At 46.1% G+C, this 13,439-nt stretch overlaps 1 protein-coding gene across 3 annotated transcripts in view; it reads left to right on the plus strand.

Moving 5' to 3' along the window:
- Window positions 1-9,648: 9,648 nt before the first annotated feature.
- Window positions 9,649-13,439, plus strand: part of MGAT5 (alpha-1,6-mannosylglycoprotein 6-beta-N-acetylglucosaminyltransferase) — a 324,721-nt gene continuing 320,930 nt past the window's right edge. For all 3 annotated transcript variants that reach the window (XM_058548850.1, XM_058548848.1, XM_058548849.1), the window contains exon 1: window positions 9,649-10,027. The gene's annotated coding sequence lies outside the window, so the exon portion shown is untranslated. The remainder of the gene's footprint in view (window positions 10,028-13,439) is intronic.

Genomic DNA, 13,439 nt, shown 5'->3' on the forward strand with positions numbered 1-13,439 from the left:
ACTGACATAAATTGCAATCATAAATTTATTTTATTGACATAAATTGTAATTCATAACCTGAAACATTAGGAAAAAAGATCCATAGACACCCCCTCTCCCCAGCCCCCAGCTCCTACAGCTGGATAGAGGACAGAGAAACACAGAAACCTGAACACCCATGGCAGAAACATCCATAGAAAAATGCCTGTTTCCAAATTAATTTGGATAGTCTCACCATTTGCTTTGCTACCGTGTCAAGCCTTGCTTCCAGGGGCAGAAATACTTTACACAAATAGATTGTTAGTACTGTGGGGAATTGAAGTTTACTCAATCACTGTGAGAGCCACGGCTTTCAGAGCTTTTGACCATGACCCAGAGTAAGAAATACACTTTCTATTATGACCCAATACACATATCCATAACTGAAGCAAGATTTCCGTGGTGTAAATACTCCCACCACGGCTCGTTGCTATCAACCTGATGTCACTGAACCGCTGAACATGGAGTTGGGAAGAGATGCACACCATTGGCTGTCAGCACACAACTGCTGCATACACACAACAGCAACAATATCAATGAAGACTGCTGAACTCATGTTGCAAAGAACATTTGGGGAAACCCTTTCTAATTTGCAAAATTTGTGAAACACGGAAAAGAGTCAATGTGCAATACCTGAAGGTATACTTTACAGAACTTTCAGGCCTTTTGGAAGCCTGTTTCAGTAAACACCCTCCATCATAATTTAATCTTCTTTTGAGGATGTTCCAAGAAAGGTGGTCCCTCTATTTTAAATCACTGCCTTCTCTGATTTTCCTCTGATCCCTCCTTGCTTCAGCCCAGACGACATTTTCTTTGGAAGCATTTTTTACAAAGCACTAAAAAATCAAGTTTGATACAGTATAAAATGAAGACTGTGTGTGTGTGTGTGTGTGTGTGTGTGTGTGTGTGTGTGTTAAAATTCACAGGACTCTAGGTGTTCTGAACAATTGGATGAACATTGGTAGCTTTCTCTTAAGCCTTAAAGTTATTGTGCAAATAAAAGAATTATGTATTGCTGCATAATAAACCACCCTAAAAGTCAGTAGCATTCAACAATAAGCATTTATTTCTCACATTTGAGGGCTAGCTGCGGAGACTATCTGCTATTACCAGTGCTTACTCTTGTTTGTGGAGCAGCTGGAGGCTCTACTCTAAGCTGGGTTTGGGTGGGGCACCTTGGCTCCACACATCCCTCAGCCATCTCATGGGACTACTGGGCTGGACTGGTGGAAACATTCCTTTTCATGGCAATGGCACTTGCTCAAAAGAGCAGGAGGAAATTTGAAAGACTCATTGAGGGCATCACTTTTCCTCTTTCTATTAGCCAAAGCAAGACAGAGGGCCAAGCCCAGAGTTCAAGGATAAAGAAGACACGCCACTCACAGAGAGAGGGCACTGCAAAATTACATAACATGGGAGATGGTTCCAAGGAGGGGTGAAGAATTGGGGCCTGTGGTAGGCTGAATAATGCCCCCAAAAGATGTCACATCCTAATCTCTGGAACCTCAGAGTTTATTACCTCATACGGCAAAAAGGACTTTACAGATGTGATTAAATTAAGGATTTTGAGATGGAGAGATTATCCTGGATTTTCTGAGTGGGCCCAATGTAACCACAAAGATCCTTATAAGAGGGAGGCAGGAGATCAGAGTTTGAAAAAGGATATGAAACAATGGAAGCAGAGGGAGAAAAGGTGGTGTGATGCGGGGCCATGAGCCAAAGACTGAGGACAGCCTCCAGAAGCTGGAAAAAGCAAGGAAACAGAATGTCCTCTGAAGCCTCCAGAAGGAATGCTGCCGCGCCAATACCTTGATTTTAGAGTTCTGACCTCCAAACTGTAAGAGAATAAGTTTGTGTTGTTCTAAGCCACTAAGTTTGTGGTAATTTGTTATAGCAGCAATTGAAAATCAGTACAGGTTTTGGTATCTGGATGTGAGGTGCTGCTGTAACAAATACCTAAAAATGTGCAAGTGGCTTTGGAATTGTGTAATTGGCAGATGTTGGATGAAGTTTGAGGTGCATGATAGAAAAAGCCTAGACTGTCTTGAATAGACTGTTAGTAGAAATATGGATGTTAAAGACTCTGCTGGTGAGAGTTCAGGAGGAAATGAGGAATAGAGTATCGGAAACTGGAGGAAAGGGGATTCTTCTTATATAGTGGCAGAAAGGATAGCTAAATTGTGTCCTATATTTATGTGGAAAGAAGAATTTGTCAGTGATGAACTTGGATATTTAACTGAGAAGATTTCCAAGCAAAATGTTGAAGGTACAATCTGGTTTATTCTTACTGTTTGTAGTAAAATGCAGGAAGAAAGAAATAAATAGAGAAAAGTACTGTTAACCAAATAGAACCAGGACTTAATAATTTTGTAAGTTCTCAGACTATCCAGATTGCAAAAGAGGCTAAAATTAGGAGCTTTCCTGTCAGGAAAGCATGCTCTGGAAAGAAAGCCAAGAGTGTTGTTGAACAATTTTTTGCTAGCGTCTGGGAAGAAATAAAATGTCACAGTATTCTTTTAATACAGAGGGCTCTTTGAAGAGATTAAGTATGTGGCTCATGGATCCCCTCAGCCATGTCATGGGCCTACCCAGGAAAAATCTGTGAAGGAGACTCTTGTCTAATGGAGGGAATCTCTGTGACATACAGGGGAGACCCATAAGATTCTTGATGATGTTATACTAGAAGAAACATTGCCAGCTTGAACTGAAAGGGACAGAGGGGGACAATAAAAAAGACTGTTGTACTCCCCAAATTCCACAGGTAGGAAACAGGTGGATAAAACTACTCAACTGAAAACATATGCTACTCTTCATGAAAAGGAAAGAATGACTCAGTGCGGACTCCTGGGCTCAGAGAGTAGAGCTAAGAGCCAGAGAGGATTAACCCCAAGCCTTAAAGTAGAGTTTTCACAGTTGGATTTCAAAATTGTTTGGCACTGGTGACTTCTTCTTTCCCTTTATTTTATTCATTTTTGAATGGGAATGTCTATAACTGTTATCCTATGCTGTCTCATAAATACATTTAGGAGAGCAGATAACTTGTTTTCTAGTTTCACAGGTTTATGAATAGAGAGAAATTTTGCCCCAGGATGGATCATACCCAGAATCTCACTTATTCTTGATTTAGATGACTTAGATGAAGTGATCTGGGAATTTTGAACCAATAATATTCACAGAGATTTTGGACTTTGAGTTGATACTGTGATAGGTTGAGACTGTGGGAGATGTTGGAAAAGGGTGAATGTATTTTGATGTAGAATGTAAGTGAATCTTTCAGGGCCAGAAGGCAGACTGTGGTAAGCTGAATAAGGATCCTCCAAAGATGTTCACAACCTAATCCCGGGAACCTATAAATGTTACCTTATATGGCAAAAGGAACTTTGCATCTATGCTTGTTAAGGATCCTCAGATGAGGAGATTGTCCTGGTGGACAATCTAGAGGGGCCCTAAATATAATCACAAGGATCCTTATAAGACAGAGGCAAGAAGGTCAAAGCAGGGAGAAGGTGATGTGATAACAGAAGCAAAGATTGGAGTGATGTGAGCTGAGGCCAAGGAGTGCCACAGCCTCTAGAATCTAGAAGAACCAAGATTCTCCCTTAGATCCTTCAGAAGGAACTAGCTCTGCTGACACCTTGATTTTAGCCCTTTAAGATTCGTTTTGGACTACTGACCTCCAGAACTGTAAGATAACAAATTTGTATTATTTTAAGCCACTAAATTTATGGTAATTTGTTACCATATGGTAGCAATTGGAAACTAATATAGGGCCATTAATACAATCTTATGTAGGAATAAACCTAGCTCCCCTGTTTTACATATAATATCATCTTAAGCATTATAATTATTTTAAAAATATACGCTATTATTTTAAGGTATGCAGCTTTGTGAACATTTGACATTCTCAAATGTGACTTGACCTCACACTGGGACCAACTTGTCTTCCAAAAGAAGACATCTTTACTTTAAAAATGAAAGTCAGTGAGTAATACGATCTGAAATACAGAAATGTCCATTATAAGCAACTGTAAACACCATTTTAAAAGTTAAAGTTAAAAATTATATGTGATGGAACAACAGTGTAGGAGTGTTGGGAGTCACCAAAGGGAATTTTGCAGTTACAAGCGCGCCCTCCTCCCTCTTCATTTTTGCTGTTTAGAAGCCATCATAAAGATAGAAACAATGGAGAAGGAGAAAGGACAAAAGAAAGAGAGCTGGAGACCTATGGAGCAAGATGCTCTGGAGCAGCTGTATGGTAAGATCAAAGTAGCTACAAGGAGAAAAGGGATTTTTTTTAAAATTTATTGCTGTAAATTATATAAATGTATTTGGATCCTCTAAAGTTTTTAAGAAATACAGAGTAAGAATATAAGTGATTTTGAGATTTCTTCTGGTTATTGGAAAGAAGATACCTAGTACATATCTCTGATGTTATTTTGGATCCTTCTTCAAGGATCTTGATCATTTAGGAATGCTTTAGTTTGCAGGGGTCAGAAAAGTGGTAAGGTAAATAATATCTTAATAAATAGGGATTTCTTTCCCTCATATAAGAAGAAGCCTGGAGGTACACAGTTGTGGGAATGGTTCTTCAAGGACTGAGGCTCTTTTAGTCTTTATATACTGATCATCTGAGTGGCTTTTAAGCTTAGGTTTATACCCTATGTTAAAATGATGGTTGCTGTAGCTCCAGGCATCATGACCTCATTCAAAAGCAGGAAGTTCATGGGTGGCCAAGGTGAGAACCTATCTCCTCCTACATCTCTATTAAAAGGAAACAAATCATCTTTCCCAGAATTCCTAGTAGACTTGCCCTTAGATCTCATCGGCCAGACCTAGGTCACACAGTGCCCCGTCTCCCTGTACTTGTAGAGGAGAGGTGGAGAAAGCAAGAATCTGGCTTTCCAGACTCTGTAGTGAGATGTAGCAAAGAAAATGGGACTGAGAATGGCTTTTGAATGGCCATCCAGTGGTGTCCACTGCAAGTGTCCAGTCTCCCTTGTATTCAAGCGGCTCCAGCTTGGTGGGCAGCAGATTTGGGAACCAAGTGAGGGCTACAACTCTTTGTCATGAGGTCTGGCCTCCAGAGAAAAGCCACTGCAGTGCTCTTCAAAAAATGCTGGCATACCCCTCACTGGTGGACTTCTCACTGCTGAGGCAAGTATGTGTCTTCTGGGCCATCTTGGGGAACATGGTATTGGAATGGATAAGTAGGTCACACTTGATAAATCTATTAGATCGTTTCCCTAAATTCTTGGATTCCTCCCTCTACATAATATCAAGGTATTTCCGGCATTTCACCTTCATAAGAAGAACTTCAGCACAGACCTTAAAAGCTCAGACTCTAGAACCAGGCTATCTGATTTAAATCTCAGCTTTACCACTTACAAGCTGCATGTGGGAAATTGTTGAACCTCTAAAGGCCTCAGTTTCCTCCTTTATAAGTGGGGGTGATAATACATATCTCATAGGCTTATTCTTAGGATTAAATAACTTAATATACGAAAATATTTTAAACAGTGCTTGGCACCTAGTAAGATCTACATGAGTGCCAGCTAGCATTATTGTTTACACTGGACTCCATGAGTCTAGATTTCAGCAACCAACTGAGCAGATGATTAATACTACTCCTAACTGATCAAGTGAGCACACTGAGTCTAGAATTTTGGTAACTGCCTCCATATCAATAGATTCAGCCCAATCTAAAGCTATGTTCTTTCTTTTTTGGTCTAGAATTCTCAGAATCTCTCACCACATATCTTCCCCAGATTTTTGCTTTTACGAGTTAGCAGAATCTCACAACTCCTGTGATGGGTAAGTTGTCTTCTTCAGGGTTTGTCTTTTCCATTGGTCTCTTGAGGTGTGCTAGGAACCTCATCACTGCCTTCATTTGGCAAGGGAGGCCAACACAGGGCTTGAGGAATGTGGAGTCATTCAGTCATCTGAATTGTCTCACGTCTTTCCATTCAGTCCTCAGGGCCCTACTCTGTCATGATCAATGCCCTTGGTTTCAAATAAGAGAGTTTTAGGCTGTGAATCTAAGTGACTTTGTACTTCCGCAGCCCACAAGATCAAACTTTGGCTTTTAGTTTTCACCTGTCTTGGCCTCCAGCTGCTAGAAAAAAGAAATTTTGTTGCTATTGTTGTCTGTTTTAGAAGTCATAGAAAATCCCTGGTATATATGTGCTTTGAGCTGAGAATTTAGGAACTTGAGCTGAGGAATCAGGAGTTAGAGCTCATTATTCTCTTCCTTTAAGCTGTCCACCTCCATAAAAAAACAACCACCATTTTCTTCCCACAGTCCTGATATTCCTCAGCTGCTACTTGGTCTCGTGAGAGCTTGATATCAATGGGTACTTTATTCTAGGTGATACAGTTAATAATTTAATAAACTGTTCGGCCACTGTATGCCATAGGCTGCCTGCATCAAAACTCTTTAAACTAATTGGATTTTCAACCCTCAGCCTTAATCAGACTAAATAACCCATCCCTGATTTCTTCTGTTTCCCTGAGGATTTTTGCCTCTTGATTCTAATGTCTGTATCAGTCAGGCTACTTAACTGCAAGCAACAGAAACTTACTCTGACTGATTTAAGGAGAAAAGGAATTTATTTAAAGGAAAGATGGAGTCAGGCTCAGAGGCATATGCATCTAGAAACAACTCGTAAAATCATGTCATAGAACTGGTAAGGTGAAAACACTGCTGCCTCTACCACTATATACAAGACATCTCTGCATACATTGTTAACACCATGGTATCAGTCACCGGGTACCACTGCTAGCAATGCTGTCCTAAAACTTGATGGACCACCGTTACCATCAGAGGCTTTACTTTCCACCAGGATTGTGCGGCGGATAATTCACAAGCCATTAAAGATAGTTCAGGTCCTGGGCAGGAAAAAAAAAATTCATTTGTTTATTTCACAGAGCCGAGCTCCAAGACTGAATCACATGGGTCCCAGGTTACAGGGTTTACAAACACAATTGTTATTTTGTTGCTTATATTTTTCATATAATTTGAATAGGTCAAGAAATGTAGTTTATGTATGGTACCTTAAATATCCCCTTTAGTTTTTAGTATACTTTTCTGAGTGGTTTCTGCCCTGATCTTCATTTCTTCCTGGTTTCCTGGGGCTAGGCAGCATACTGTAGTAGAAAGATTCTGGGCTCTGGAGTCAGGAAAACTTTGGATTCAATCCTGACTCTGGCCCTAATCAACAGTGCCTATTGGTGGGCCTGTTACTTAACTTTTCAAAGTCTTGGATTCTTCTTCTATAAAATGGGTATAGTAAAATCTGCTCCATGAGTTGCTATGAGGATGAATATAATTCACATGGAGCTTAGTAAGAGATGCTGAGAAGCAATGAACTTGATTGCGTGGACAGAGGCGTGTTTTCTAAATTTATAGTTGAGCTATTATCTAAAGTGTGGTGCATGGGACAAACATACGGAAAGAAGTGGAGCAGACGTAGCAATGCCAACAGACACTGTTGCATTGTTGTGAAGTAATCCCAAACATCTTTCATCTTTTCACCTAACATCCCTTGTTCACCAGGTAAGCATGCTTTTGCTGTTGAAATCCCACTGTGTTATTTTCTTCCTCTCTAAATTTGTAATGAATTGTCTCTTGAGAGGACATGATGAAATATACAACTCTATCCTAGTAAGCATCTTTCTGTCTACAAGCAGTGTCCTTTAGCAATTATTATTATAAATTACAATCTTAACTCTGTAAGAAAAACAATTGAGATAGTATTAATTTCCCTCAAAGACATCGCAATTATATTATTTATACAAATAAACAATATATATAATAAAATATATTTGTATTATATTTATATTATATAAAATACATATAAGACGTGTACATATGAATATTACATCCTTATACTTTATTTCTCTATATACACATACACTTTTGTAAAAAAAAAATCCTAAAATAATAACCATCTGTAATTTCTATAGCAGCGGGTCTACAAAGTTTAAATGACGTCTTTCAGAAACCTCTAGGCAACCAGGTGATACAATTATTAACCACCCGTGGGAATTTGGCTTCAAAGTCAATCTATTAGGATTAGAATCTGTACCCTCATCCAAAGCACAGAAAGTCCTGGCCGCCAGATGTCACCATTCTTCTATTTCCCTCCCAGTGCCGAAGAGAGCTAGAGACCTTATTTTCTTCCGAGGGACTGAGAGACTTACGTGCCTCCCAACATTCCTGGGATTTCACCAGAAGGTCTTATTAAGAGGAATCGTCCGCCCCTGCAGATTTCATCCTAGTTCTTGAGCATCACCTGGACAGTTTCTGACAGGTGAAGACCCAAGTGGCTGATAATTTGGGGGCTCATCTGGTGAGGAAATGTTAGAGTCATTTCCACCAGCTTGAATAGGACTGAGCTAACATGCCTAGAGCCTAGAGCTAGCTCAATGCAAGAGAGGACACGGGTGGCTTCTGCTAAGGTTCTGGAGTTAGGAGACCTCCTAACCAGCTGTGTGGCCCTGAGAGCTCACTTACAGAATGAGGGAGTTGGATTAAGTCATTTCTAGGGTCTAAAAATTCCATGATCCTCGGTTTTTAAATGCCTCTGCTGGGGAAGGTGGGCAGCAGAGTGGGGTGATCTCAGTTCAAGAAAGAAGACCGCAGGGAGGACAGTGAAATGGGGGTGGAAAAATCCTGCAGAAAAGGTAAGGGAAAGTTGAACATAAACCCTCCTACAGTCACCTGATGCAGTGACTGGTTACAGGGCCTAGAACTTGCTGGGGTTATGAATCTTGTCACTTCCACCCCTAAGTAATCCACCAGGCCACTCTCTTTCCATTCCAGATTCTACTACTTAACAACGATCTGTAATGCCTAGCGATGTAAATGTACAGCATTCTCTCTCCAGGGACTTGGTTGGATTTAATTTGTCCTGCCAGTCACTGTTCTCTGTGGTACCTTCAGGGCATGGGATGTGTTTTATTTCTTCTTGAATTTACAACAGTACAATGTTCAGCAAGCTGGTCCAGCACGTTCATACAATCCGGGGATGGGAGGCGGGAAGAGAAAGAGAAATGGAATTCATTTATTGAGTGCCTACTATGTGCCAGGTATTGCTAAGTACTTTAATATATTTTATTTCGTCTTCAAAAGAGCCTCACGAAGCAGCGTTTATTATGCTCATAGATGAAGCTGAATTCAAGTGGCTTGCCCAAGGTCACAAAAACCAAGGGCAGAATCTCATCCTGCTTTACATAACCCATTCTCAAAGTTGGAAACTGAGGCTCAGGCATTTATTCAAGTTGTCTGCACTTGTAGCTGTCTGAGCCCACAGGGCATCTCCCCTCACTGGGCTTCACGACTGGAAGGCCCTGCTGCTTACAGGCTTGGACTGCACCACTCTGGAGGATGCATTGTCGTATCAGCATTTGCATACCGCCCCGACCTGGCTAGAATATTATTTATGGCTGCCATCAAACTGTCTCCCTTGCTTCTTTCTCCCTTTGGGTTGCGGAATTCAGAGGTTGCTAAAAGTCCTCTCCGACAGGGTTGAGAGTTTGCAGACGGCCCCTGAGAGGCTGGGGCGTTCCGAATTGGCTGAGCGCTCCGCCGGGAGGGCGGGGAGTTTGCCGAACGTCCCTAGCCGGGATCCCTGCCTTCCAGAGCCGTGAGCCCAGAAGCGGGGTGAAGTTGGAGAGGTTGGGTAGGGGAGAGTTGGAAGAAATTGAGGACAGACCTACCCCGCTGATCGGCTGAACTCCCAAGGAGCATCTCTGCCGCGTTCGGGCCGAGCGTGGACGCGCCGCGCGCGGCCCCGCCGGGGCTGGGAGTTTGCAGACCGTCCCTGCCGCGGCCCGCTCGGCGGCGGCCCTGCGGCTCCCGCGGCAGCCGCGGCGGCCCCGGGCGCGATCGAGCCCAGGTAGCCGCGCCGCAGGCTCGGGGCGCCGCGACCCCGTGCCCCGCCGCGCCGTGGGCCCCGCGGGGACGGGGGCTGGCGGGCGCTCCCGGCTGCTGCTGCTGCTCAACAAGGAGGTGAGAGCCACTGGGTCGGGACGATCGCGTCGAAGCTCGCCATCCCCGCGGGGAGATGCACGCAGAGGGGACCGCGGGGGGCGCGAGGAGCTGGGCGCGGGCGGGGAGAGCCCGCACCGAGGGCGGCGCGGCCGGGGGCTTCCGCCTGCAGCCCCGCCGCCGCCTGCGTGGGTGCCCCGGCCGCGGCCGTTCTGCCGGACCTGGGGGTGCAGCCGGGGAGGCGCTTTGAGTCGCCCACCTGCCCGGGGCAGCTCCTCTCCGGGGGAGACTGCAGGCCCCCAGGGCCCGTGGGGAGGGGACTTGTGGGTTTTTCAAGGGACTGTCCACAAGAGGCTTTGGTTGCGCGGGCTGAAGGCAAACGGCCGAGGATGGCAGATGGGCGCCCGGACCGCGGAGGAGCCTGGTGTGGTCACGCTGCGGGTGTGGGCCGGGCTGGGGTCCCCGGGACCTGGGCGCGCAGGGCGGGCTCAACCACGGGCCGGTGGGGAGGAAGAAGGGAGGCTGGTCCCGGGCCCCAGGGGAGGAGGGATGCGGTGGGCGGGCGCTCTGGTCCGGGGGACCAGGGAAGTCCAGGGGTGCCCCCCACCTCTTGGGGACGGCCGCTGGCCCGCAATCCCGCCAGCGCGCTCCTCAAGGCTGCCTGGCCGGAGAGGCTGCGGGGAGCGCAGAGCCCACACCCGCGCACACACTCCCCGAGAGCATGCTCAGTGCGGCCCTGGGAACTTCCTGCCGAGTCGCTGGCAGCCCGGGCCCCCCTCCCGGCCGGCGGCTCGCAAAGTTGGGGGCGGCGGGGAGCGCGAGTGGGGGTCGCGGCGTCTGCCTGTCGCCTTTTCGCGCCCCCAGCCCCTGCCTCGCGTTTGCCCGGCTCCAGGCGCAGCTTTTGCCGACCGCCCCTGCGGCTGGGAACGGGGGCGTGCATGTCATCTCCCGCTCCCCGAGGCCAGGTCCGGGGCCGGGTGGCCAGAGGCCTCGCGGTGCGGCCGCTGCCAGGTGGACCTGGTCGCGATGCGCTCGCCGCGCGCCCGGACCCCGTGAGGTGAGCAGACTGTGTGGAAGGGGGTGTGTGAGCCCGGGGACGTTGGCGCACACACGCGCTGTCACACACAAAGCCATGGTTTCGTAGCTGCCGCGCGGAAGAGGGAAGAAGTGGCGCTTGCATTGTCCAGCCGCGTTTGGAAAGCCAACAGGGTGCTCGGCGCCTGGGGACCAGGCGATGCATGTGGTTTTCAGAGATGCCAGAGGCGAGGTCTAGGGCCCGGTACTCCTGGCACTGACTGCCAGACCCAGCCCAGAGCGGACGCCACTGTCTGCAGCCGGCTCTGGCGGCCCAGTTAGGGCAGGTTGGACACTTATGAGGCTGTGAAGTTGGGGAGGGGAAAGCTGAGGTTTGTGTGGGGTTCGGGTGGGATGGCAACAGTTCACCTGTAAACACACTCGGATCCAAGTGCTAGAAGCAGGGTCTCATTCTAAAGAGAGGCGAGCGGGAAGCTGGTGCTCCCGCCCCCGTTCATTGTCAAGACCTGAGCGATTTATTCCGAAAGAAACCCCTCAACGCATGTTAGCCACTGTGTCACCCACGTCCTGAGCCTTGAGGCAGGATTAGAACTCCCTTGTTTTTGATTCCAGAAGATCACAAAACAGTTTTTCTTGATGGGCAAACCATCAGAGATCTGCGTTGATCAATGGATTTTCACCACCCGCCCTCCTTTCCTACAAATTCTTTTTGGTGTTATTGTTCAGGACTGAGATAGGCACCCTCAAATTTGTTGGGCTCTGTTAGGATTAGAGCAGAGCTCCCCTTTCTAGAGGCCTTTTTAGTTTTCTTTGTATACCAACCTGACATTCGTATAGTCAGCCTGAGGTGGAGAGGCCCTGAAACCCAGGGTGGTGGAGGAGGGGGAATGGCAGGACCTTCTTGTGCTTTTAGGGACTGGGAGGAGAGAAGGAGGCTGCTCTGCCTGGCTCCTGACTTTGGCGCAGCTGGGTGCTTGGACATAGGGTTTGGGCTTTTCCTTTCATGTCCTCCTTTGTTCCAGCCTGCCTTCTCAGGTCTGGGACACTTGTGACTGGAGTCACTAGGAGAGAGGAGTCCTCAGTCCTGATTTGGGGCTTTGCAGGGTTTGCACCTACACAAGCGATGGCCAGTTGGTTTTAATGCGGACTGCAATGGCAGGAGGGCTGGGGGCTCTGCCCAGATCTGCTGCTGGCATCTGTGTTCCAGCCGCTGCTGCAAAGCAGCTCTTGAGCTTTTGAATCTCCTCAGCAGTGTGCATTTCAAGTGCTTTGTGTTTGGAGGTGTGAATACAGTGCTCATTTATATATGTTCACATGTCCATATACTTTTTTATCAAGAAGCATGTGCATATATATGTGCATATGCAGTGTTCTTTGGTAGCGTCTTGGAGCTGGAAGGGACCTCAGGAGGTCACAGGAATTCAAATTTTCTCCCTTCGCGTTCAGTTTTCTCAGTTTAAAAATAACCAGCCAGCCTTCTGCCCAGCTGGCTACCAAAAGCATCGAAATGCCGGAGTACCCCTGTGATTCTAGCAAACGGGGAGGCCTTTGGCTCCTCCCCTGAGAAGTGTGGCTCCTCAGGATCTGCTTTAGATATCACTCTGACATTTGACATGACTTTTCCTAATGCTCCACATGGCTCGGGATGTAAGTCACTGCAGAGTCACTCTCAGATTGATTTTGGCAGGAGACAGGCAGTGACCAGTGTCCCCTGCAGAGACATCTAGAAAACTGCAAAGAGCAGTTGTCAGTAAGACTTGGGTTGGAAATTTCACATCTTTTGCACTCTGTGGTCATCGAGGCAGGTGTTTGCTCTGCTCCTTCCCAAGAGGCTTAAAGAGCAGTAGAGACTTATTTATTCCCTGCTCTTTGTGTGTCTTGGCCCCCTGGCTCTAGGAAAGTGGGGTGGCAGTTGGAGGTGGCATGCTGTGTTGATGTTATTATAATAAGTCTCAAGAAAGTATGTGCTGTCAGGAGTGTTGTCTCTGGGGGTTTGTTATGGTAGATGTCAAAGTTTAGGGAAGGGTCCTGGTATGTGGTGAACAGTTAACAGATAGTTTTGGCTGAAGGAAGGTGTATGTGTTCCAGAATCCAGGTACTTAAAAACAGAGAGAAAATAATTTTATATTTGGAGGAGAGTGCCACGTGGGTGACAGCTGAGAGTTTGGGGTCAGAAGTAAATTTAGTGCTTGTTAGTGCAAGTTTTACTAGGCTGCCTTTAAGTTCATAACTGCTTTGAAGTATAGAGTCACTCTTAATAGCCAAAAGGCGGCTATCCTTTTCATTTCTGTTTGAAATTGAGTAAAGATCTCCCCAACCCCGTCTTCATAAAGTTTCTAATCTAAGTCGTGCCCCTATACTATCTTTCATGCTGTGTTAGCATCAAAAATCCGAGCAC

The sequence above is a fragment of the Diceros bicornis genome, chromosome 10 (assembly GCF_020826845.1).
Source record: "Diceros bicornis minor isolate mBicDic1 chromosome 10, mDicBic1.mat.cur, whole genome shotgun sequence".
NCBI lineage: Eukaryota > Metazoa > Chordata > Mammalia > Perissodactyla > Rhinocerotidae > Diceros > Diceros bicornis.